Source organism: Eumetopias jubatus, unplaced genomic scaffold, assembly GCF_037043125.1.
Source record: "Eumetopias jubatus isolate StellerSeaLion01/CBP00866 unplaced genomic scaffold, mEumJub1_p1.0 scaffold_8, whole genome shotgun sequence".
Taxonomy (NCBI): Eukaryota; Metazoa; Chordata; class Mammalia; order Carnivora; family Otariidae; genus Eumetopias; species Eumetopias jubatus.
In genome coordinates, this window is record NW_028274814.1 from 66133568 (window position 1) to 66156594 (window position 23027).

Consider the following 23027-nt stretch of genomic DNA (forward strand, 5'->3'; position numbering starts at 1 on the left):
TCAGTCTTACACAATTCACAGTGCTCACCATAGCACATCCCACCCCCCTCCACTCCAGCAGCCCTCAGTTTGTTTCCTGAGATTAAGGATCTCTTATGGTTTGTTCCCTCTCTGGTTTCGCCTTGTTTCATTTTTCCCTCCCTTCCCCTTTGCTCCTCTGTCTTGTTTTCAAATTCCTCATATCAGGGCGCCTGGGTGGCTCAGATGGTTAAGCATCTGCCTTCAGCTCTGGTCATGATCCCAGGGTCCTGGGATCGAGTCCCGTATCGGGCTCCCTGCTCCTTGGGAGGCTGCTTCTCCCTCTGCCTCTCTCTCTCTCTCTCTCGTCTCTCATGAACAAATAAATAAAATCTTAAAAAAAAAATTCCTCATATCAGTGAGATCATATGATAATTCTTTCTCTGATTGATTTATTTTGCTTAGCATAATACCCTCTAGTTCCATCCATGTCGTTGCAAATGGCAAGATTTCATTTTTTGATGGCTGCATAATATTCCATAGTATATATATACCACATCTTCTTTATCCGTTCATCTGTTGATGGACATCTAGGCTCTTTCCATAGTTTGGCTATTGTGGACATTGCTGCTATAAACATTGGGGTGCACGTGCCCCTTCGGATCACTACATTTGTATCTTTGGGGTAAATACCCAGTAGTATTTACTCTATTTTCTATTTTCAACTTTTTGAGGAAACTCCATACTGTTTTCCAGAGTGGCTGCACCAGCTGGCATTCCCACCAACAGTGTAGGAGGGTTCCCCTTTCTCCACATCCTCACCAACATCTGTTGTTTCCTGACTTGTTAATTTTAGCCATTCTGACTGGTGTGAGGTGGTATCTCATTGAGGTTTTGATTTGGATTTCCCTGGTGCCAAGTGATGTTGAACACTTTTTCATATGTCTGTTGGCCATTTGGATGTCTTCTTTGGAGAAATGTCTGTTCACATCTTCTGCCCATTTCTTAATTAGATTATTTGTTCTTTGGGTGTTGAGTTTGATAAGTTCTTTATAGATTTTGGACACTAGCCCTTTATCTGGTATGTCATTTGGAAATACCTTCTCCCATTCTGTCGGTTGTCTTTTGGTTTTGTTGATTGTTTCCTTTGCTGTGCAAAAGCTTTTTACCTTGATGAAGTCCCAATAGTTCATTTTTGCCCTTGCCTCCCTTGCCTTTGGCGATGTTTCTAGGAAGAAGTTGCTGCAGACACTCCCACTTTTTTTTTTTTAAGATTTTATTTGACAGAGAGACAGCAAGAGCAGGAACACAAGCAGAGGGAGTGGGGGAGGGAAAGCAGGCTCCCCAGCGAGCAGGGAGCCCGATGGAGGGCTCAATCCCAGGACCCTGGGATCATGACCTGAGCCGAAGGCAGACGCCTAACAACTGAGCCACCCAGGCGGCCTGACACTTCCACTTCTTGATGTCACGTGCTGACAAGGTCTTACAACTACTGCAGGGTATAGCCCCTTTCTTCCTTAGCAGGCCCAGCACTTCTCGGCCAGGTTGCGTTGTGACTTGACCCTAGTTAGGGGCCTAATGGCCAAGAGAGGAGGAGACAGAGAAGCCTCCTGAGAAGGGCATGGTTTTCTTGTGAGGCAAGATCCTCTGCATCATCTGCAAATAAACAAAAGTCACTAGTCTTTTTTTTTTTTTTTTTTTAAGAGGGAAGGGGGGTAGGAGCCGAGGGAGAGATAATTTTAAGCAGGCTCAACACGGAGCCCACACAGGGCTTGATCTCACGACCCTAAGATCATGACTTGAGTTGAAATCAAGAGTCCGATGCTTAACCACCCGAACCACCCAGAGGTCCTGGCACTACACTAGTCTTTAAAGAAGGAGTGCTGGGCACCGGGGTGACTCAGTTGGTTAAGTGTGGGACTCTTGGTTTCAGCTCAGGTCATGATCTCAGGGTCATAGGATCCAGCAACCTTGTGGGCCTCTGCGCTCCTCAGGGAGTCTGCTTGAGATTCTCTCCCTCTGCCCCTCCGCTTTCAGCCCCCCTCCACCCTCACTCGTGCACTCTCTTTCTCTCAAATAAATAAATCTTTAAAAAATAAAAGAAAAAAAAAAAAGAAGAAGGAGTGAGTCCTGTCTGCAGGCCCAGAGGGTCCAAGGGAATCTGAAGATTCAAGATTTTTTAGCGCGTCAACCCAGAAGTCCCCATCCAAAGTCTCACTTCTTCCAAATCAGGGCCCTGGCCTGGATACAGCCGACTCAGTACCGTTCAGAAGTCAACATTCTGTGGAACTCCGCTACTCTTACCATTTCTAAGTCTCCAGCATTACTGCCCCCAGGCTATAGGAGCTGGGAGTCTATTTATACACAGCCAAAGCAGCACTCTGGCTTCACATTTCCCATTGCATTGGTGAGTAATCACCCTAGCCTTTCCTTGTTCCTCTCCAACGCATCTGCATCCGTGGCTCCAGGCAACTGCCATCTAATTCCACAATTCTTACTTAATTTTCCCCTGAAACCCTCAAATCCCTGGGACGTTACACCTACCAATGCATTCATTGCCTTCCATCAGAAGCCCATCTCAGTTCTCACCTGTACAAGCTTTAACAATCACTCTGGAACTGCATGCCTGGGTCCCCCTACAGCCAGCAAGGGCATCTTTATTACATTCAGCCAGGTCCAGAAACAAGATTCCATTTTAGAGACAGTTCCTTAGGACCACATCCAGGATCAGCTGTCACAGGCTGGATTTACCGGGAAACAGACTCTAAGACGTTGAGGTTTCTGTGCAGAAGTTATCAGAGTGTCCTTGCAGAAACAGAACCTGTGGGTGGTGAAGAAAGACAGACCCAGCAGACAAAAGGGTTGGACTGTAACGCAGCTCAGGGGAAGTCTCGGCAGATCCCATGGGGAGCGCTGAAGCTGGCATAGCTCTAGCAAGATATCCCACATAGAGGCAAGGTGGACAAGTCTTTGTCCACACATGAACCAATCATCAGATATGCATGGTACCGGGGCGGGCGGGGGGGTGGCTCAGGGTGGGTATCACAAAACCTTAGGTAAAGTGTCTTTCTTTGGCTGAGAACAATTACAGAAAGCAGTCCAGCTGAGAGGCATCCGCCAATGACCGCAACCCCCCCCCCCCAACCTCAACCCCGGAGCGGGAGGAATGAGGGGAATCTGGCTGGCAAACCACAGCATCCACAATGCTCTTCAACACTGGGCATGTCACTTACCTTGCTGAGACTGTTTCCCGACCTGTAAAATAAGAGAATAATCCCGACCTCACAGGATATCCAAAAGAGCAAATGAAAACACAAGTGCAAGCAATTTGTAAACTGTTAACAAGGTTATTCTTTTCAGCCTGAATTCTGTAGCAATATCACCATCTCTCTGTTAAGCTCCCCACTCAATTCTCATCTCCAGAACAGTTGGTATTTTAGTTTGCTGCCAAGATTTATCTTTCAAGTCAATTTTATTACTTCTCTAAAAAGTTGCAGTTATGGTGTTGACACATAGCTAATTTATTATGTGTGTCTTTGGATTGTTTTCCACCATAAATTATTTCCAAAACAGACCCTACAATAACAAAAAAAATTAATTATCCTATTATCTGGGGCTCTATAGAGAATACAATTCAAGAATTTGTAGTTCTTAAAAATTGAAAACTGCTCTTCAAAAACTTACCAGTTCATAGGGCGCCTGGGTGGCTCAGTCGTTAAGCGTCTGCCTTCGCTCAGGTCATGATCCCAGAATCCTGGGATCGAGCCCCCCATCGGGCTCCCCGCTGGGCGGGGGGCTTACTTCTTCCTCTCCCACTCCTCATGCTTGTGTTCCTGCTCTCGCTATCACTCTCTGTCAAATAAATAAATAAAATCTTGAAAAAAAACCCAAAACTTACCAGTTCAAAGATTCAGAAATGAACCATTCAATTTTAAATAATTCTCACTAGAGGGAGCTATTTACAAATAAATGCTCGCACACATAGCCGCAGTTTCTGACCTTAAGCGTATTTCAGACGTGTAAACTAAAGTGTATTTTGAAAATTCAAGGATAATTTCAATTGAAGAAAGATTAGACCTTACACAAAAATCCTAAGGTGAACTTAACAAATCTCCTTCTTACCTCTTTCTAAACATTTTATTTATTTATTTATTTATTTATTTATTTATTTATTTATTTATTTTTAAAGATTTTATTTATTTATTCATGAAAGACAGAGAGAGAGAGAGAGAGAGAGGCAGAGGGAGAAGCAGCCTCCCAAGGAGCAGGGAGCCCGATGCGGGACTCGATCCCAGGACCCTGGGATCATGACCTGAGCCGAAGGCAGACGCTTAACCATCTGAGCCACCCACGCGCCCTAAACATTTTATTTTTTAAATATTTATTTAAGTAATCTCTACACCCAATGTGGGGCTAGAACTCATGACCCCAAGATCAGGAATCTCACACCCTTCCGACTGAGCCAGTCAGGCACTCCCAAACATTTTAGAACAATTGAAATATATGTGCAGTAATTCTAGAGCATTCACAGATATGATGTCACATTAGTATTTAGGGAGAGAAAATCAACTCTATGATCTGTAAGTTTCCCTCCAACTTTAACCTTCTGTGACCTATAAAATGATCAAGTTTGGTATATGAAGTACAAAAACATGATTTACATAGGCAATATTTAGAAATACATTAGAGTTACTTTTAAATGCTTTTGTAATGAATGGAGCTACAGCACAATGACCTATGAGAAATTTAGCATGTCTTGATTTGATTTCATTTATTAAAACAAGGCAACAACTTGAAAATAGAAGACACTTTATCAACACCATGTTTAAACATGATTTATCCCATTGATTTAGTGCTCTCTAAAGTGTCATTACAGAAAGCCCTTGCTTTCAAAAAGGAACTGGGAGTGAGTGGGTGGGGTGGGGAGAACTAGTTCCCAAAATTTGCCATGTAGAATTCTCAATTATTGCTGTTTTTCTGAACTATCCCAAACAGTTATATCTGTTGCTTTTCTCTTCCTCCTTTTCCTCCTCCTCCTCCTTTTTAAAACTTCATTGACTTCTCAAGGCGCCTGGATGGTTCAGTCAGTTAAACACCTGCCTTCAGCTCAGGTCAGGATCTCAGGGTCCTGGGATGGAGCCCCGAGTCAGGCTCCCTGCTCAGCGGGGAGCCTGCTTCTCCCTCTCCCTCTGCCTGCCACTGCCCCTGCTTGTGTGCACTCTCTCTCTCTGTCAAATAACTAACTAACTAAATAAATAACAACTTCATTGACTCCTAAAATCTGAACATTTTCCTATTCTTTCTCATTTTCGTTTCTTGACTTGTATAAAGACAAGGACAAAATAATCCCAAAGCAAGCAGGAAATAGAGTCCATTGTAATGTGTTGCAAAGACGACGACTTTGGCTTTAAAGTCAGGTCAACCAGAATCTGAACTCAGTTGCACTGGTTGTTAGCTGTATGAGCTGGATAAATTCCATAACTGGAAGCTTCAAGCTTCTCCTCTGTCAAATAGAGACAGCATGAGATTCTTGCAAGCCCTCAGTACATATCAGCATGCTAGGCAGTCAACATAGTGCCGCACAAGGGAAAAGCCTTTGGTACATGTTGGCCATTGTGATAGGGAGAAAGACAATTACAGGGGAGTAGGCATGACAGGATCCCGGGCTGTGTTCTTTGACCAAACTCCTGAAATCCAGCCAGGGACTTGGGATCAGGAAGAGACCTCAGAGATCATCCATCCCAATGCTCTTTTTTTTTTTAATGATGAAACCAGGACTAGAGAGGCAATGTGCCTTTCAAAAGGACTCACAACAGGGGAGACAGCATGCCCACTGGCACAGAGGGGCCCCAGAGGAAACCGAGAGGTCCTCTCACTGACTTGGGACCCTAGACTTCCAAGGTTCTATTAAAGGGTTCAGCTTCCAAAAAGCTAGATCTGGTTTTGAGATGGTTAAAAACAAGACCTTCGGGGAGGAGTGGGCGCCTGGGAGGCTCAGTCGTTAAGCGTCTGCCTTCAGCTCCGGTCATAGTCCCAGGGTCCTGGGATCGAGCCCTGCATTGGGCTCCCTGCTCAGCGGGGAGCCTGCTTCTCCCTCTCGCACTCCCCCTGCTTGTGTTCCCTCTCTCCCTGTGTCTCTCCCTGTCAAATAAATAGATAAAATCTTAAAAAAAAAAAAAACAAAAAAAACAAGGCCTGGGGTGCCTGGGTGGCTCAGTCGGTTAAGCGTCCAACTTTGGCTCGGGTCATGAACTCAGGGTCCTGGGATCGAGCCCCGCATGGGGCTCCTTGCTCCGCGGGGAGTCTGCTTCTCCCTCTTCCTCTCCCTCTGCCTGCCGCTCTGCCTACTTGTGCTCTCTCTCTGTCAAATAAATAAATAAAATCTTTTTTAAAAATTAATTAATTAATTAATTAATTAAATAATAAAAAAAACAAGGCCTTCAGGTCCATGTTAAATATTTGCTTTGTAGGGCGCCTGGGTGGCTCAGTTGGTTGGGCGACTGCCTTCGGCTCAGGTCATGATCCTGGAGTCCCCGGATCGAGTCCCGCATCGGGCTCCCCGCTCAGCCGGGAGTCCGCTTCTCCCTCTGATCCTCTTCCCTCTCGTGCTCTCTGTCTCTCATTCTCTCTCTCTCAAATAAATAAATAAAATCTTTAAAAAAAAATATTTGCTTTGTAGAAAAAGTCGCTGGAGTCGATCGACTCTAGACTCCAGCTCTTTATGAAAAGTGGAAAGTATTTGCTGGGGTACAAGTAGACTCTGAAAATGATCAGAAACGGCAAAGCGAAACTGCTCATCCTCGCCAACCACTGCTCAGCCTTGAGAAAATCTGAAATAGAATATTATGCCATGGTGATTAACATAACAATAAAAAAATTAAAAAAAAAAGAATATTATGCCATGTTGGCCAAAACTGGTGTCCAATACAGTGGCAATAATATTGAATTGGGCACAGCATGTGGGCAATACTACAGAGTATGCACACTGGCTATTATTGATCCAGGTGATTCTGATATATCAGTAGAAGCATGGCACAACAGACCGGTGAAAAGTAAATCACACAAAATTTTCCTTAAAAAAACTGACCAAAGCTTGTTTAAAAAAAAGAAAATTTCTGTCCATGAGACAGCCAGTGATAGATCTGAGGCTTCCTCACTCCTGGTTCCATTGCTCTATGGGGCTGGGGGCGGGGGGACCCTCCGAGCCCATGACCCAAACCTTGACCAAGAAGGCGCTAGGCAGGGGCGGAGGAATACACGGATCCGCAGAGGGGGTGGGACTTTGCCTGGAAACTGCAAAGACCTTAGAAGCTTTCTCCCGCTTGTGCATGAGGCTAGCCCATCACTCTGTTTTTCCATGGTGATTTCTTTGGGACTCATCTCCCTTTAGATTTGTATCCAGAGGACAGGATACAAGGGCTAAGTACTTAAGCATGGAGATACTTTGTCGAGTTTGCTAGGTTTTCCCTTAGTAGGACAGTAATCTTTCCCAGTCACAGAGAAAAAGCAGAGCACAGAGAATGCTTTAAGCTGTGCCTCCTTCACAAGGGGCCCAGAGTTCCTGCGATCCCCCGAGGCCTTCACAGGTCGCTGCAGTAACTAGCTGCAGTGATCAGGAGGAAAAGCCCTGGGCGGCAATAAGGGATGTTCATCCCCTAGGATGGCCACTGGGAAGGCCTGCGGGCTCGGCAACTGGGGTCAGAGCTGCTTTTCTCCCAATGATGATAATCCTGGGCTTCCTCCTCCCCACGGGTTTTGCATTCTGTAACCTTCACCTGTATCTATCACCTGTGTGCTCTGGGCAAATGAAACTGCTGTTTTAGTTACACTTCTGCCTTTGAAGCATGGGTCCAAGATATTAGCTGTGGCACAAATTAGCTGATGTCAAAAATAATCTTTTTTCCTAGTCTTTCACTTTACACTCTACTTCAATGTTAAATAGTATAAAACGTATGTCCTCAAAATCATTTGGTTTAATCTGGGACATATGGAAGTAGCATCAAATATGTAAACTAAATGACTCAAATGCAGTGACTTCTACTGGTTTTCCCAACATTCTTCTCTGGCATAATTTTGAAAAACTATTTTTAGAGAAGAATGGAATGAAGAGAGCTGTTCTACTTTTTAAGAATGTAAAGAGAGGGGCGCCTGGGTGGCCCAGTCGTTAAGCGTCTGCCTTCGGCTCAGGCTCAGGTCATGATGGATCCCGGGGTCCTGGGATCGAGCCCCGCCTCGGGCTCCCTGCTCAGCGGGAAGCCTGCTTCTCCCTCCCCTACTCCCCCTACTCCCCCTACTCGTGTTCCCTCTCTCGCTGTGTTGTGTCTCTCTCTGTCAAATAAATAAAATCTTAAAAAAAAAAAAAAGAATGTAAAGAGAAGTGATTTGCTTAGTCGGGACTTCATTTTTTTTAGTAAAATAATCTTGAGGCAAAGAGAAAAATAGACATAATATAAACTATTTGCAAAATAATGAAAATGAGAATAATATATAGAAAACTTAGTTTAGGAGATGTAACCAATCTATACTCAGTGGTAAATGACCTTAAACTTGAAATGCTTTCTTTCTTAAAAAAAAAAAATTTAGACTCATAAAAGTAGAGTAGTTAATATATTTAAAAAGAAAATAGAATTAAATTAAGAGAAAATAAAACCAGTAAAATGGATATATCCAATAGGTGTTTTGGTGGAAAAAAAGAAAACAAGCAAAATAAACATTTCCTGTCAAATTCAACATGCACACACAAAGGAGAGAAAAACACAAATAAAATAAGAAGTGAGCAATATACTGGAAATGTTTTATTACAAAATAATGAACATCAGTATATGCAGATAAACAGAAATCTCAGTATTAATTGAATACTGATTGAATGATTAATAGAAAAATTGCAATGGCCAGAACTGACTCAAAAGTTGAAAACCTGAAACTTATAACTGAATATTGTTTAAGTTATCCAAGGAATATCCACAGAAGTTTTCCAAGCTCAGTTAGTTTTGCAGTGGAATTTTACTTTCCATAGTTTGACCAACAAGCACACAAATATGAAAACTAATTATTGGCCAAACTTTGTTTATGCAGCAAAACTCATTTACATCCCTGGGTTTGAATCATATCATGACTTCTTTCTTCCATTTACTCATGGAAGTCTGCAACTCTCACTTTTTTTTTTTTTAAAGATTTTATTTATTTATTTGAGAGAGAGAGAATGAGAGATAGAGAGCACAAGAGGGAAGAGGATCAGAGGGAGAAGCAGACTCCCTGCTGAGCAGGGAGCCCGATGTGGGACTCGATCCCGGGACCCCAGGATCATGACCTGAGCCGAAGGCAGTCGCTTAACCAACTGAGCCACCCAGGCGCCCCAACTCTCACTTTAGTCTGCTAAAACATTTGATTTCACTTTTCATTTCTGTGGCTCTTAGAATGTTAAAATGTTTTTCTGGCCAGCTCCACAGACCTCTGATCTTTATGAAATTTTGCGTTCTTTCATACTCTTAGGTGAAGAGCCACCCAACTTTTCAACATTTTTGAATGGCATTTGATTGCATTCTGAAAGCTCTGCAGCTTTGTGAGACCATGAGGTCACACTTCTTAAGGTCATTCTACTGACTAGTCCTTCCAATTACTAAAACATTATAAACCACAATAATTAAAACAGAGTGATACTGACACAAGAAGAGTTTTTCACTGGAACAAGATAGCACAGAAACAGGCACTAGACTTTAACAGAACTTAATATATAAAAATCACTATCAACAGGAAAGAGGGGAAATTGTTCTATTTGTTGCATAAATAGTGTTGTAAAGATAGCTAGCTATTTGGTGATACAAACAATTATAAACTTCAATGAATTGAAGATCCAAGTATAAAAAAAACAAAAACTATAACATGAACATTTACATTTACTTTGGATAGGAAAGGACTTTCTAAATTTACACACAAAAGAAAATATCCCATTCCATTTGACTGCATAAAAATTTTAAACCTCGGTGTATCATTAAACATAAAATGAAACAGCAACAACCAGGTGAAAAACATAACAAACAATTTTTTTTATTTATTTATTTGAGAAAGAGAGAGAATGAGAGATAGAGAGCACGAGAGGGAAGAGGGTCAGAGGGAGAAGCAGACTCCCTGCTGAGCAGGGAGCCCGATGTGGGACTCGACCCTGGGACTCCAGGATCATGACCTGAGCCGAAGGCAGTCGCTTAACCAACTGAGCCACCCAGGCGCCCCCATAACAAACAATTTAAATGATTAATGTCCTTTATATATAAAGAGTTCATACAAATTACTAAGAAAAACACTAAGATCCCAAAAGGAGACTGAGCAAATTATAAATTAAAGAGGATTCCCAGAAAAGAAAATACAAATGGAAAAGAAATATGAAAAAATTAAACTAGCACACCACCAAGAGTGAATTCTAGTGTAAACTATAGACTTTGGGTGATCATGACATATCAATGTAGGTTCCCAGGTGTAAAAAATGTACCACTCCATTGAGAGATGCTGACAGTGTGGGAGGCCGTGCATGTATGGGGAAAGGAGTGTATGGGAAATCTCTGTACCTTCCTCTCTATTTTGCTGTGAACCTAAAACTGCTCAAAAGAAAAATAGTCTAGAGAAAGACTATAAGAAAAAAATATTAACCTTACTAGAGATCAAATAAAAGCAAAAATTTTAAGTGGCAAAATACCCACTTTTTTCTATGAAATTAACAAGGATTACAAAATTGAACAGTCAGTGATGATGAAGGTATAATAATATAAGCACTCTCACATACTTCTGATGAGAATCAATCTAACCTTTCTGGAAAGTCATTTAACACTATCAGCCATGGTTAAATGTTCCACCCTTTAATCCAGTTTGTCTATATATTACTATATATATTACTAATCTACTGCTGATTAACAAAATTACTCCCAAATTTAGCATCTTATAGCACATTTTTTATTGAGATATATTTGACATATAATATTGCATAAATTTACGGCGTACAACATGGAAATTTGATACATTTATACATTGTAATGTGATGACCACTGCAGTGATAATTTGCACCTGTATCACGTTCCATAATTATCATTTCTCTTTAGTGGTTGGAATAACTAAGTTCTAGTCTCTTAGCAGGTTTGAGGATTATAATACAATATTGTTGTCTATATGTACTATAGACAATAACATTTATCTCACCTAAGTTCCGCAGGTCAGGAATCTGGGAGCAGCTTGGGCTAGATGGTTCTGGCTCAGAGTTTTTCAAGCTGTTGGCCAGGGCTACAGTCATCTGAAGGCTTGACTGAGGCTGAAAGATCTGCTCCCAGGACAATTCATTCACGTAGCAGTTGGCAGGTGCCTCAATTCTTTACCACAAGGATCTCTCCATGGAGATGCTAAAGTGTCTTCACAACATGTCAGCTTTCTGCTGCCAGTGTGCGTGATCCCACAGGGAGGGAAAAAAGAGGCCACGATGACTTTTGTGACCTAGCCTCAGAAGTCACCCTTCACCATGTTTGCAATATCCTATTGGTTAAACAAAAAAACTCTATTTAGTGGGGGTTGGAGGTGGGGAAGACTTAGACAAGGGCAAGAATATCAGAAAAGGGGGATCGTTGGGAGCCATATTGGAGGCTGGTCACCACAGTCTACTTATAGGAATCTACTTACTCTACTTTATTCAAAAATCCGAAATGCAGAGAAGACTTGAGGCATTAAGATAGTTATCAAAATAATATTGATAATAGTAACAATTTGGAATCACAATATTCAACAACAGAGCTGGGGTCAAGTAAATAAAGGCATAGCTATCCAATAGAATATGATATTCGGTCATACGTTCATTAAATAAATGTTTTAAATTATTTTGGAAAATGCTTATGCCCTGGTGTTATGTGGTAAAAATTATTTAAACCTTAAATATAATACCGAGTTTTTATAATGTGCTAGGAACTGTTCTAAGTATTAACATGTATTAACTTAATCCTCACTATAGCTCTACAAAGTGGATCACTACTATTATCCCATATTATAGCTAAGGAAACTGAGTTACAACTGATAATAAGTAAATTGCCCAGATTACCATAATTAGAAAGTGGAAGAGCCAGAATTCAAACCTAAATTATCTGGCAATGTTAACCACTACATTATATAGCCTTATATAAAGTATCATAGAATCATGTAAAATATATAATTTTCATATTTCTGTATATACTTATATGTATAGAGAAAGGACAAGAAAACACACCAAAATATTAAGGACTACTACCTCTGGGTAATGGGATTACGAGTGATTATTTATTTTTTGTACTTTTCTTCATTTTCCAAATTTTCTACCATGGGTGTCTACTATGCAGCTCATCAGAAATAATACTTTCAAGGACCTACAAATACTGCTGGAACACTGTGCCTAGATTCTAGAAGCAAAAAAGCACAATTTAAAAAAACTCATTGCGGTGCCTGGGTGGCTCGGTCGGTTAAGCGACTGCCTTCGGCTTGGGTCATGATCCCAGGGTCCTGGGATGGAGCCCTGCATCAGGCTCCCTGCTCAGCGGGAAGCCTGCTTCTTCCTCTCCCAGTCACCCTGCTTGTGTTCCCTCTCTCACTGTGTCTCTCTCTCTCTGTCAATTAAATAAATGAATAAAAACAAATAAATAAATAAAAAATAAAAAACTCATTGATCTTGGAAGAACATTACCAAAATGATTTCATTCTCAGCCCAACACACTGCAAAACCACTTTGTGGAAGGTGGAATGTCTTAGTCTGTGTGCACGTATTGTTTACACAAATACGAAAAGAACAACCACAAATATTTTTAGAGCATTTTGTGGAGTTTACAAAGCTCATTCACATATTCACTTGATGAGCCAGCTTACTTCTGCAATTAACACCCTTCTCAACTATTTATACCACTCTTGAGGTGTTTGAAAAATGCCCTTTGTTAATCAGAACTGAACACAGCCGGATTCTTCTAGGGCGTGTGCACACCACAGGCTGAAGTCATTTAAGAGAACCGAAATATGTTTGAGTTGAATCCTTTCCTTCTCGGGCTACGTGGTTATTTTAACTGTGCTCCTTTCAAAGCTTTATTACACAGCCATGAAAATACTGAGCTTTTAAGCCTGCTGATGGGAAGCAAGTAATCTCATTCTTTAAAGGTGCACTCATTCTTTCAGGTCAGTAGGGTCACATTGCAAGATCCTGAAGGTTAGTGCACAGTTGAATTAGGAAGTTGATGGTTGAATCTGCTTAGCTAAGTATCTTAACTACTACTACTCAGGTGTCCTCAGTGGAATTTTGTGGAAGGGTATATTTTCATTATTTCTTGCCAAATTTTAAAGCACGGCATGTTTTATTGCAGAAACTAAGTAATTCTCCGTGGGGCAGGGGGTGTGCAGGGGAACAATTACCATAGCACATATTGTATATCTCTCAGTTTACTTATGTAAGAAAACGTAAAAAGGTACTGCCAGGTGAGTAGAATGTTTTATTCTGAATCTAAATGATAAAGCTATCTTTTAGAGGGTGTATAATCAAGGAAAAGAAGGACATTTGGGTATTTTTCCAACAGTTAATGGAATGGTTATGTGCATAGGGATAAAGGAAAGAGGCAGTAATTTAAACTGTAGATCTAAGATCTTCAAAACAAGGGGCACAGTTGACAAGGTGTCTGGTTAATGTAATGGGAAAACCAATAATTCCGGTTTCAAAGATTTTTTTTTATGCTTGAATTAGCTGATTTGTCCGATTTAACTACATAATCCCCAGCTTTTTCCTTTATGTTAAAAAGTGACCAGATAGGGGCGCCCGGGTGGCTCAGTCGTTAAGCGTTTGCCTTCGGCTCGGGTCATGATCCCAGCGTCCTGGGATCGAACCCTGCATTGGGCTCCCTGCTCAGCGGGAAGCCTGCGTCTTCCTCTCCCACTCCCCCTGCTTGTATTCCTGCTCTCGCTATCTCTCTCTCTGTCAAATAAATAAATAAAAGCTTAAAAAAAAAAAGTGACCAGATAATATAGAATTGCAGGGATAGCCCATATAACCCAAAATATGTCCAGCTGAGTTCCATTGGGGTGATTTTCTGACTAGCTGCAAACTGTCATATGCTGCGTATTATGTTCAAAACTGTGTAGTATATGAAAAAAAAACAAAAATAACTACAAATTCTTTGCAGCAACTTCTATAAAGATGTTGATTCTATTTCCCCACCTCTTGCAACTGGACTGGCCTTGTGACTTACTTTGGGTAGTGATGGGACATTAGCAACTGTGATGCAAGAAGTGGCTTGAAAAGCATTTTTCCCCCAAGATTTAATTATTTATTTGACAGAGAGAGACACAGCAAGAGAGGGAACACAAGCAGGGGGAGTGGGAGAGGGAGAAGCAGGCTTCCTGCCGAGCAGGGAGCCGCATGCGGGGCTTGATCCCAGGATTCTGGGATCATGACCTGAGCTGAAGGCAGACGCTTAACGACTGAGCCACCCAGGCGCCCCGGCTTGAAAAGCATTTATGGGACACCTAGGTGGCTCAGTCATTAAGCGTCTGCCTTCGGCTCAAGTCATGATCTCAGGGTCCTGCCATAGAGCCCCGAATCAGGCTGTTTCTTCCTCTCACTCTCCCTCTTTGCTCTCCCAATCTCTCTCTCAAATAAATAAATAAAAATTTTTCAAAAAAGCATTTATGCAAAGAGGCTGGTCCTTCCTGTTTTTTGGAAATAAGCTGCTAAATTAGGTTGAGATTTCTCTTCTTTTTCTTTCTTTCTTTTTTTTTTAAAGATTTATTCACCCATTTTAGAGAGAGAGAGCACCTGCATGCATGAGCACGTGGGAAAGGGGCAGAGGGAGAGGGAGAGAAGAGTCTCAAGCAGACTCTGCCCTGAGCATGGAGCCCTACGCAGGGCTGGATCCCAGGACCCTGAGATCACAGCCTGAGCTGAAACCAAGAATCCAACGCTCAACCGTGTCCCCTGCGCTCCACCGCTCAACCGCTCCACCCAGGTGCCCCTCTCTTCTTTTTCAGTAACCACTGAGCTCAACCATTTTGATAAAACAATTGGTATAAATGTTGTTTTTGATAAGACATATTTATATTTACTTGACAAGGAACTATGCAAGATTTATGAAAGTCATGAAAATGAATACATTCTTGTCTACATCCTAGAGGGAAATAAAGCAACTCAAAAAGAAATAAGGCAATAGCTCTAAAAATATACAATAGGATCCCAACTAACAAGTAGGTTGTATTCTAACAGTCATTTATAAGTCAGTTGTCTGAATCTTAGAATATGTATCCATGCATCTATCACAGTGTCTGGTAAATGGCTGGTGCTCAGGATATAGTTCTTGACAAACTGAGGGTTGATGGAGGGAGGTGGGTGGGGGATGAGCCAAATGTGTGATGGGTATTAAGGAGGCACTTGCCATGATGAGCACTGGGAGTTGTATAGAAATGCTGAATCACTGAATTGTACTCCTGAAACCAAATTTGTACTGTATGTTAACTAAGTAGAATTTATTTATTTATTTATTTATTTATTATTTATTTGACAGAGAGAGACACAGTGAGAGAGGGAACACAAGCAGGGGGAGTGGGAGAGGGAGAAGCAGGCCTCCCCGAGAGCAGGGAGCCCGACGCGGGGCTCGATCCCAGGATCCTGGGATCATGACCTGAGCCGAAGGCAGACGCTTAACGACTGAGCCGCCCAGGCGCCCTAACTAAGTAGAATTTAAATAAAACTTTGAAAAGAAAAAAAAAAAGATACAGTTCTTGAATAAAAGAATGAACAAACAAATGGAAAATAGAAATGGCTGTTATATTTCCTGACCTACAGCAAGAAAGAAACTTGACGTGCTGCGTGCTGGTTAATTTTATGTGTCAAATTGGCTTGGCCATAGTACCCTAGTTATTCAAGTAAACACTAATCTAGGTGAAGGTATTTTTAAGGTATAGTTAACATCTATAGTTAGTTGATTTTAAGTTAAAGAGATTATTCTGAAAATCTGGATGAGCCTCATAAAATCAGATGAAAGGCCTTAAGAGCAAACTAAAAGAGAGAAGGGGAAGGATAGGGAAAGAAATGTCAGTAATTGGTGAATCTATGTGAAGTTTTTTGCACTGTTATTGTAACTTTTTGAAGGTGTAAAATTTTTTCAGAATCAAAAATTTTTGTAAAGGCAGGGGGAAGGTAAGTGGAGTAAAAGTGTCCAAAGTCCTCACACTGTCCAGGAAGTGGTAAAAGCACATATTTACATTAAAATTTTAGGGGCACCTGGGTGGCTCAGTTAAGTGTCCAACTCTTGGTTTCAGCTCAGGCCAGGATCTCAGGGTCGTGATGTCAAGCCCCACGCTGGGCTCCTTGCTCAGTGCAGAGTCTCGAGATTCTTCCTCCCTCTCTGCTCCTCCCCACACTCACACTCGCTCTCTCTCAAATAAATAAATCTTTTAAAAAAAATAATTATTAAATTTAATTAACCAAGGATTCATGTTATAATGTTTCGGGTAACCACTAAAAGAATAGTAAAAAATAACTAACAAGCTAATGGGAAAAGGAGTGGGCAGCGATGAAAGAATAAAAGATAATTACTCCAAAAGAAAGCAAGACGTGAAAGGGAAGAAAGAACACAGACCACGTTGGATAAAATAGAAAACAAACCGTAAGATGTTATTTTTAAGTCCAAATATATTAGTAATTACATTAATTGTAAGCAGACTAAAAGGGAATGGTTGTTAGACTGGATTCAAAAATGATTCTGTTTTTATAATAAAAATAAGACATTATATGCCTTTTTCACTCTGTTGACACTTGCGCTGATGGCAAAAAAGACAGCAGTGGGAAAACTGCCAGCACCTGACCCAAGTCAACACGGTGACACCAAACTACACTAACAGCCGTTGTATTTTTCACTGCCGGGCACTTGCCAGAACAAAAAGTCCATTTCACTTAAGGATGCCCTTGATGGGGGCGCCTGGGTGGTTCAGTCGTTAAGTGTCTGCCTTTGGCTCAGGTCACGATCCCAGCGTCCTGGGATCGAGTCCCGCATCCCTCCCTGCTTCTCCCTCTCCCTCTACTGCTTCTCCCCCTGCTCTTGCTCTCTCTCTCTCTTTCTCTGACAAATAAATAAATAAATAAATAAATAAAATCTTTAAAAAAAAAAGAATGCCCTTGATGAAGCATTAAACATTATCAATTTTATGAATCCAGTTCTCAAATACAGTTCTTTTTAATATAGGGATCTTAGCAGTCTTTTCCTCCAATCCTATTCTCATATACAAATCACCTCTTCAGGATTCTAGTAAATGGTCAATTCGTTTTGGCTTGAATGCTGCAAGGATAGGGAATGTGTTCCCCGTAATACAGTTTACTGAGCAGTCATCTATTCCTACTGTCGTATCCCTGGACCAGCCTCTTAGTACTCCCAGGGAACAGGTGCTCACTTCTCTGCAAAGCAAATGGTTCCATCTTTAAGGAAGTTAGTTGCCAAAGGCAACATTGTAATAGCTTGGAAAACACTTGGTTAACAAGGCTGGAGATTTCATGAAGATTTTTTTTAAGATTTTATTTATTTATTTGACAGAGAGAGACAGAGAGAGAGAGGGAACACAAGCAGGGGGAGTGGGAGAAGGAGAAGCAGGCTTCCCGCAGAGCAGGGAGCCCCATGCGGGGCTCAATCCCAGGACCCTGGGATCATGACCTGAGCCGAAGGCAGACACTTAACGACTGAGCCACCCAGGCACCCCTTCAAGAAGATTTCATAAAAATTATGAACCACATAATACCCAAAGAGCCAGTTGTTGTCCATGTTTAAGATCACAGAGAGGTGCCTGGTAGCTCAGTCGGTTGAGCACCCAACTCTTGATTTTGGCTCGGTGATCTCAGGATCATGGGATCAAGTCTCAGGACAGGCTCTGTGCTCAGTGGGGAGCCTGCTTGAGGTTTTCTCTCTCCCTCTCCCCCTGCTCGAGCACAAGCACACGCATGCATGCTCTCTCCCTCTCTCTCAAATAAATAAATCTTTTTAAAAAAAGATAAGCAAATCCACATTTTGTGGGTGTACACGTTTTGTTTAACCTTATAATAAACACATGCAAGTTAATAAACTACTATGGCTCACTCCACAATTTACAAATACACATATATTTCTGACCAGTAACCATGGTGAAGAAGAACCAACATCTTATAGAAAAAAACAAACAAAAAAGAACCAAGAATAAAACAGTCAATGCTCTGTTTAGATTGACAAATAATGTGAAAATGCTAGCCATGTTTAATATTGGTCACAAAGACTCAAGGAGCCAAAATTGCATCGATGGTCTTTACAGTTATAGTTTTGGAGAGAATATTTCTTTCTTTCTTTCTTTTTCTTTCTTTCTTTCTTTCTTTCTTTCTTTCTTTCTTTCTTTCTTTCTTTCTTTTCTTTCTTTCTTTTTCTTGGAGAGAATATTTCTGGCAGTTATATTTCTGATGTTCCAACTAGTTTCCAAGGATGTTCGGGGTAAAAAGCTGCCTGACCAACTTCTGTGGTAGATCTTATTCATAAAGCATGTACTACCATCAAAAAGGGACAAACTCTGATGCATACATTCATGGCAAACAAGCAGTGGATATTTGCCTTCTTTAGATGTTGGATTTGCATATTGGATTTACCAAGAAGCACACAAGATTTCTAAAATCTCTGATGGCCAGCTGCATTCATCAGTATCCAGTAGGTGTTTCAAATATGGAAAATGATGGAAATCATGTCACAGAAGATATTTTAAAAATGACTTCAAATAAATGGTCAGGAAGCTTGAGAATGACATAGAAAAATCCAACCAATCTAATCTACTAGAAAAGGATAAAAGCTGAAGAAGCCTATATTTGAACTGGACAAACTAATGAAAGCAATAGTTCTGGAAAATCATTTGGGAAATAAAAATGCCTACCTTAGCAAAAGATGGTGATAGATTTAAGCTATGGACCCAAGAATCTTCTTAAAAGCAGAACTTTTAAATGCTGACAAAAACGAATTCTTATGGAGTGGAGGAAGCAGGTAAGTGGTTAAGAGAATACAACATATAACATTTTAAAAATATTAAATAAAATTTTCTGTCCTCACAGAATCTATTATATTCACTTCATGCACAATTTATTCTCCTCTCTTTGTTCTATTGTCTTTAACTTCTTTGCCAAATGCTAGCCAGTATTTAAATTTTTTCTTTACCACAATAAAACTGTTATTTAAAAACAACAACAACAGGGTGCCTGGGTGCCTCAGTAGGTTAGGGTCTGCCTTCTGCTCTCAGGGTCCTGGGATTGAGCCCTGCATCGGGCTCTCTGCTTGGCGGGCAGTCTGTTTCTCCCTCTGTGCTCTCTCTCTCTCTCAAATAAATAAATAAAAATCTTTAAATAAAAATAAAAAATAATTTAAAAATCATAATCCGTGTATATGCAATCACATTTATATACCAGCAGAAAAGGATGGTGAAAAACAAACCAGGAATGAGAAGACAGTGGTGATCAAAAATAAAAACTCATTTTTAAAACCAATCACACAGTGCCAGTAATATTAAACATTTATTGAGAGGGCTTACTGTGTGCCAGGCACCATGTACCAGTCGTTATGTACAATCCCCCTTCAAGTTTACAACCAGTATGACTGTGTCAGCTGGATCCTCTCAGAAGCAGATGGAGCTTTACTGGGGGACAATGCCTGTGGAAGATAAAAGGTGGAAAAATTAGGATTGGGCAGGCAGTCTTCAGACCACACTGCAGATTTGACATCTGTTAAACGTCAGGTTGGACGGGGAGAGCCTCACTGAGACCTCGCTGTGGTCTGACGGAGCCTTGGCCATCCGGAACTCTGGAGCAACACTGGCCCACTGGAGGAGTCTCATCCTGGGCTGAAACGACAATGCCCATACGCCACTGAGCTCAGTCACTGGCCGGGGGGTTACTTAGGAAGATCATGATCTCGCCTCAAAATCAGAAGTGGCTCCTGAAGGTTCTAAGAGCTAAAAGCACTCCTCAGAGCTGACCAGCAAGTTCCTTCCTGCAGGGAGATCTGAGTGGTGTACCTCACGGCTGCCATGGCGAGGGAGGTTTTATTATGATCCCTGCTTTTCGGAAAGTAAAATGAAGCACGGAGGTTATGTAAATTTCCTAAGTTACACAACCAGTAAAGAGCTAATAAATGTCTCCTGTGTTCCTTGTGGCCGATAGTAAAACCTATTTTATAATTTAATGGAGTTTTTAGAAATGTTCAACGTTCATCAATCAGTCGTTTAAAAATGCCTTTTTAAAATATTAACTGTTTCATATTGTTTTTTAAATCTGCCAAGTATACAAAAAGACCACCATGCCAAAAATAAGTAAATAAATAAAGACTACTGTGTAAAAGTTTTACATTTTAGAAAAGCAAAATGATGGGGGAGAATATGCTCCAAGCTCCAGAAATGTTCAGTCCTATTTTTCTTTCCCCTCCAGTCAAAAGGTGGTGGTGTTCTTAACAATTAAATCTCTGGGCTTCAGGCGAAGGTGCTAAGTTTCAGTGTGGATGAAGAGTTTACAACGTAGTTCTAAACATCTGAAAACTGGAATTGCAGGAAAGCGCTCGGAGACCCGTAATTACAGTAGCGCTCCCAGGTGCTGCTATAACAGCTTTACTGCCAACACACTGGTCTCTTTTACCTCCTACACTAGGGAGGTATGAAGGGCCAGAGGAAATGGTCAAGCAGCAGACAGTCTAGCAGTTATAGGCACCACTTGCCTAATGACATTTTCTAAATCGATTTCTTTATTACCTGGAGACCCTTCTCCTTCCCCTTCAATTGTCATGTTTTCTTGACTCCGAGGAAAACACTGCTTTGGGCAAGCCCAAGAGCCCAGGTGGCACTGACCTTCAGAATTCTAGACTCCTCCATTCCTGCCAATTCTTTCACCGTAATCTGTCCAGGGAAAGAAGAAGGGTAGAGGGAAACCTAGGGGAGCAAATTGTAGAGCTAGAGTTGGGATCACCTTTGCATGAATAGAGTTCTTCTGGCTCTTTAGCTTTTTTTTTTTCTTTTTTTTAAAGATTTTAGTTATTTGGCAGAGAGAGACACAGCGAGAGCAGGAACACGAGCAGGGGGAGTGGGAGAGGGAGAAGCAGGCTTCCCGCGGAGCAGGGAGCCCGATGCGGGGCTCGATCCCAGGCACCCCTTTGGCTTTGTTTTTAACATAACTTTCAAAGGCTATCTGACATGTTAGTGCATGCCCTTCCAGTCTCTCACTCTTGTGTTATTTTGTTGTTATTCCTTTTAACTATTATTTTCTAATTAGCTCTTCCTTACTCAATATCATGAACTTCTTTTTATGTCAGTACATTAATTTCTACAAATTTGCACATATCTGTAGCACAATTTATTCAAAGAATATCCCATCATGGGGGCGCCTGGATGGCTCAGTCATTAAGTGTCTGCCTTCGGCTCAGGTCATGGTCCCAGGGTCCTGGGATCGAGCCCCACATCGGGCTCCCTGCTCAGCAGGGAGGCTGCTTCTCCCTCTCCCACTCCCCCTGCTTGTGTTCCCTCTCTCTGTGTGTCTCTCTCTGTCAAATAAATAAATAAAATCTTTAAAAAAAAAAAAAGAATATCCCATCATGGAACATTTAAATTTTTTCTTTTCCTTCTTTTTTTATATTAAAAATAACAGTTCAGGGGTGCCTGGGTGGCTCAGCCGTTTAAGCGTCCGACTTTTGGGTTTCGGCTCAGGTTGTGATCTCAGGGTTGTGAGACTGAGCTCCACGATGGGCCTGTGCTCAGCAGGGAGTCTATGTAAAAGATTCTCTCCCCTGTCGCTCCTCCCACTCATGCTCTTTCTCTCTCTCTCAAAATAAATAAATAAATCTTTTTTTTTTTTAAATTAGTGAACATCCTTATAAGCCAAATTTTTTTGGTAAATTTTTTGAGATAAAATTCACAAAACAAAATTTACCATTTTAACAGTGTTAAAATGTACAATTCAGAAACTGTTAGTATATTCACAAGATGGGGCAACCATCACCACCATCTAGTTCCAGAGCATTTCCATCACTCCCAAAAGAATCGCCATGCTCGTACCAATCACTCCCAATTCCCCTCTTCTCCCATCCCCTGGCACCCACTAATCTACTTTCTGTCCTGTGGGTTTACCTATCCCTGGGGTTTCATACAAATAGAATTATACTATATGTAGCCTTTTGTGTCTGGCTTCTTTCACTTAGCAACATGTTTCAAGATTCCTCCATGTTGTGGCACTTTGGTGCCATAGGAATCAGTGTTTCATTCCTTTTTATGGCTGAATATTTGGCTGACATTTGGGTTGTGCTGACAAAACTAGGGAAACGGGTGCCTGGGTGGCTCAGTCGGTTAAGCATCCACCTTCAGCTCAGGTCATGATCTCAAGGTCCTGCGACTGAGCCCTGCGTGGGGCTTCCTGCTCAACAGGAAGGCCGCTTCTCTCTCTCTCTCTCTCTCTCTCTCTCCCCCTTTGCCTCTCTCCCACTTATGTGTGCTCTCTCTCTCTCTCTCTCCCAAATAGAGCAGGACTAGATACTGAACTCCACTGCCAAGGACAAAGACAAGGCTATTAGTACACTGGGGGTTGGGAATGGAAAGTTGGATTTACAAGTGATTTTTTTACTTTGTTCTTCAAAATGTTGTTCCATTATCTTTACAATGAGAATACATTTTTCTAAAGCCAGACGCTTGGAGTTGTGGCTATGGTTATTTGTTCTGATGCAAGGAGGGTTATGTTTAATGCACCCATGGCACCCTGCATAACATGAGGTATCTGAAGTGAAGGAAAAAATCATGTGAACTTACTCACCTAATATATACATATATATTCTTTTAAATCAATAAAAAAAGAAACCTATATCTAACCAAGTAGTGAGTTCTCTCACAATGTGAAAAAATAAAAATGTGGGCTTTAAACATGGTTAATGTCTAAAAGCTCTCTCCCTCAGATGAGTAAAACATTAGGCAGCTTGGTTCTCTAAGCCGTCTGGCATAGCTGATACAGGGAATATGCACTACAGTAAGGGTCAAGTTGGCAGTTTTTCTGTAGAGAGCACATTCTGCAGTTCCAC

The 23027-nt window shown here is 41.3% G+C and overlaps 1 long non-coding RNA gene across 1 annotated transcript; it reads right to left on the reverse strand.

Annotated features, from left to right (window-relative positions):
- Positions 1–1374: 1374 nt before the first annotated feature.
- On the reverse strand, positions 1375–21384 carry LOC114216556 (uncharacterized). Its single transcript, XR_003610803.2, has 6 exons — positions 19513–21384; positions 11146–11472; positions 3643–3810; positions 3192–3213; positions 2548–2779; positions 1375–1614 (listed from the first exon to the last, which is right to left on the reverse strand). It is a non-coding gene; the product is annotated as an uncharacterized LOC114216556 (long non-coding RNA).
- Between the last annotated feature and the right edge of the window lie 1643 nt (positions 21385–23027).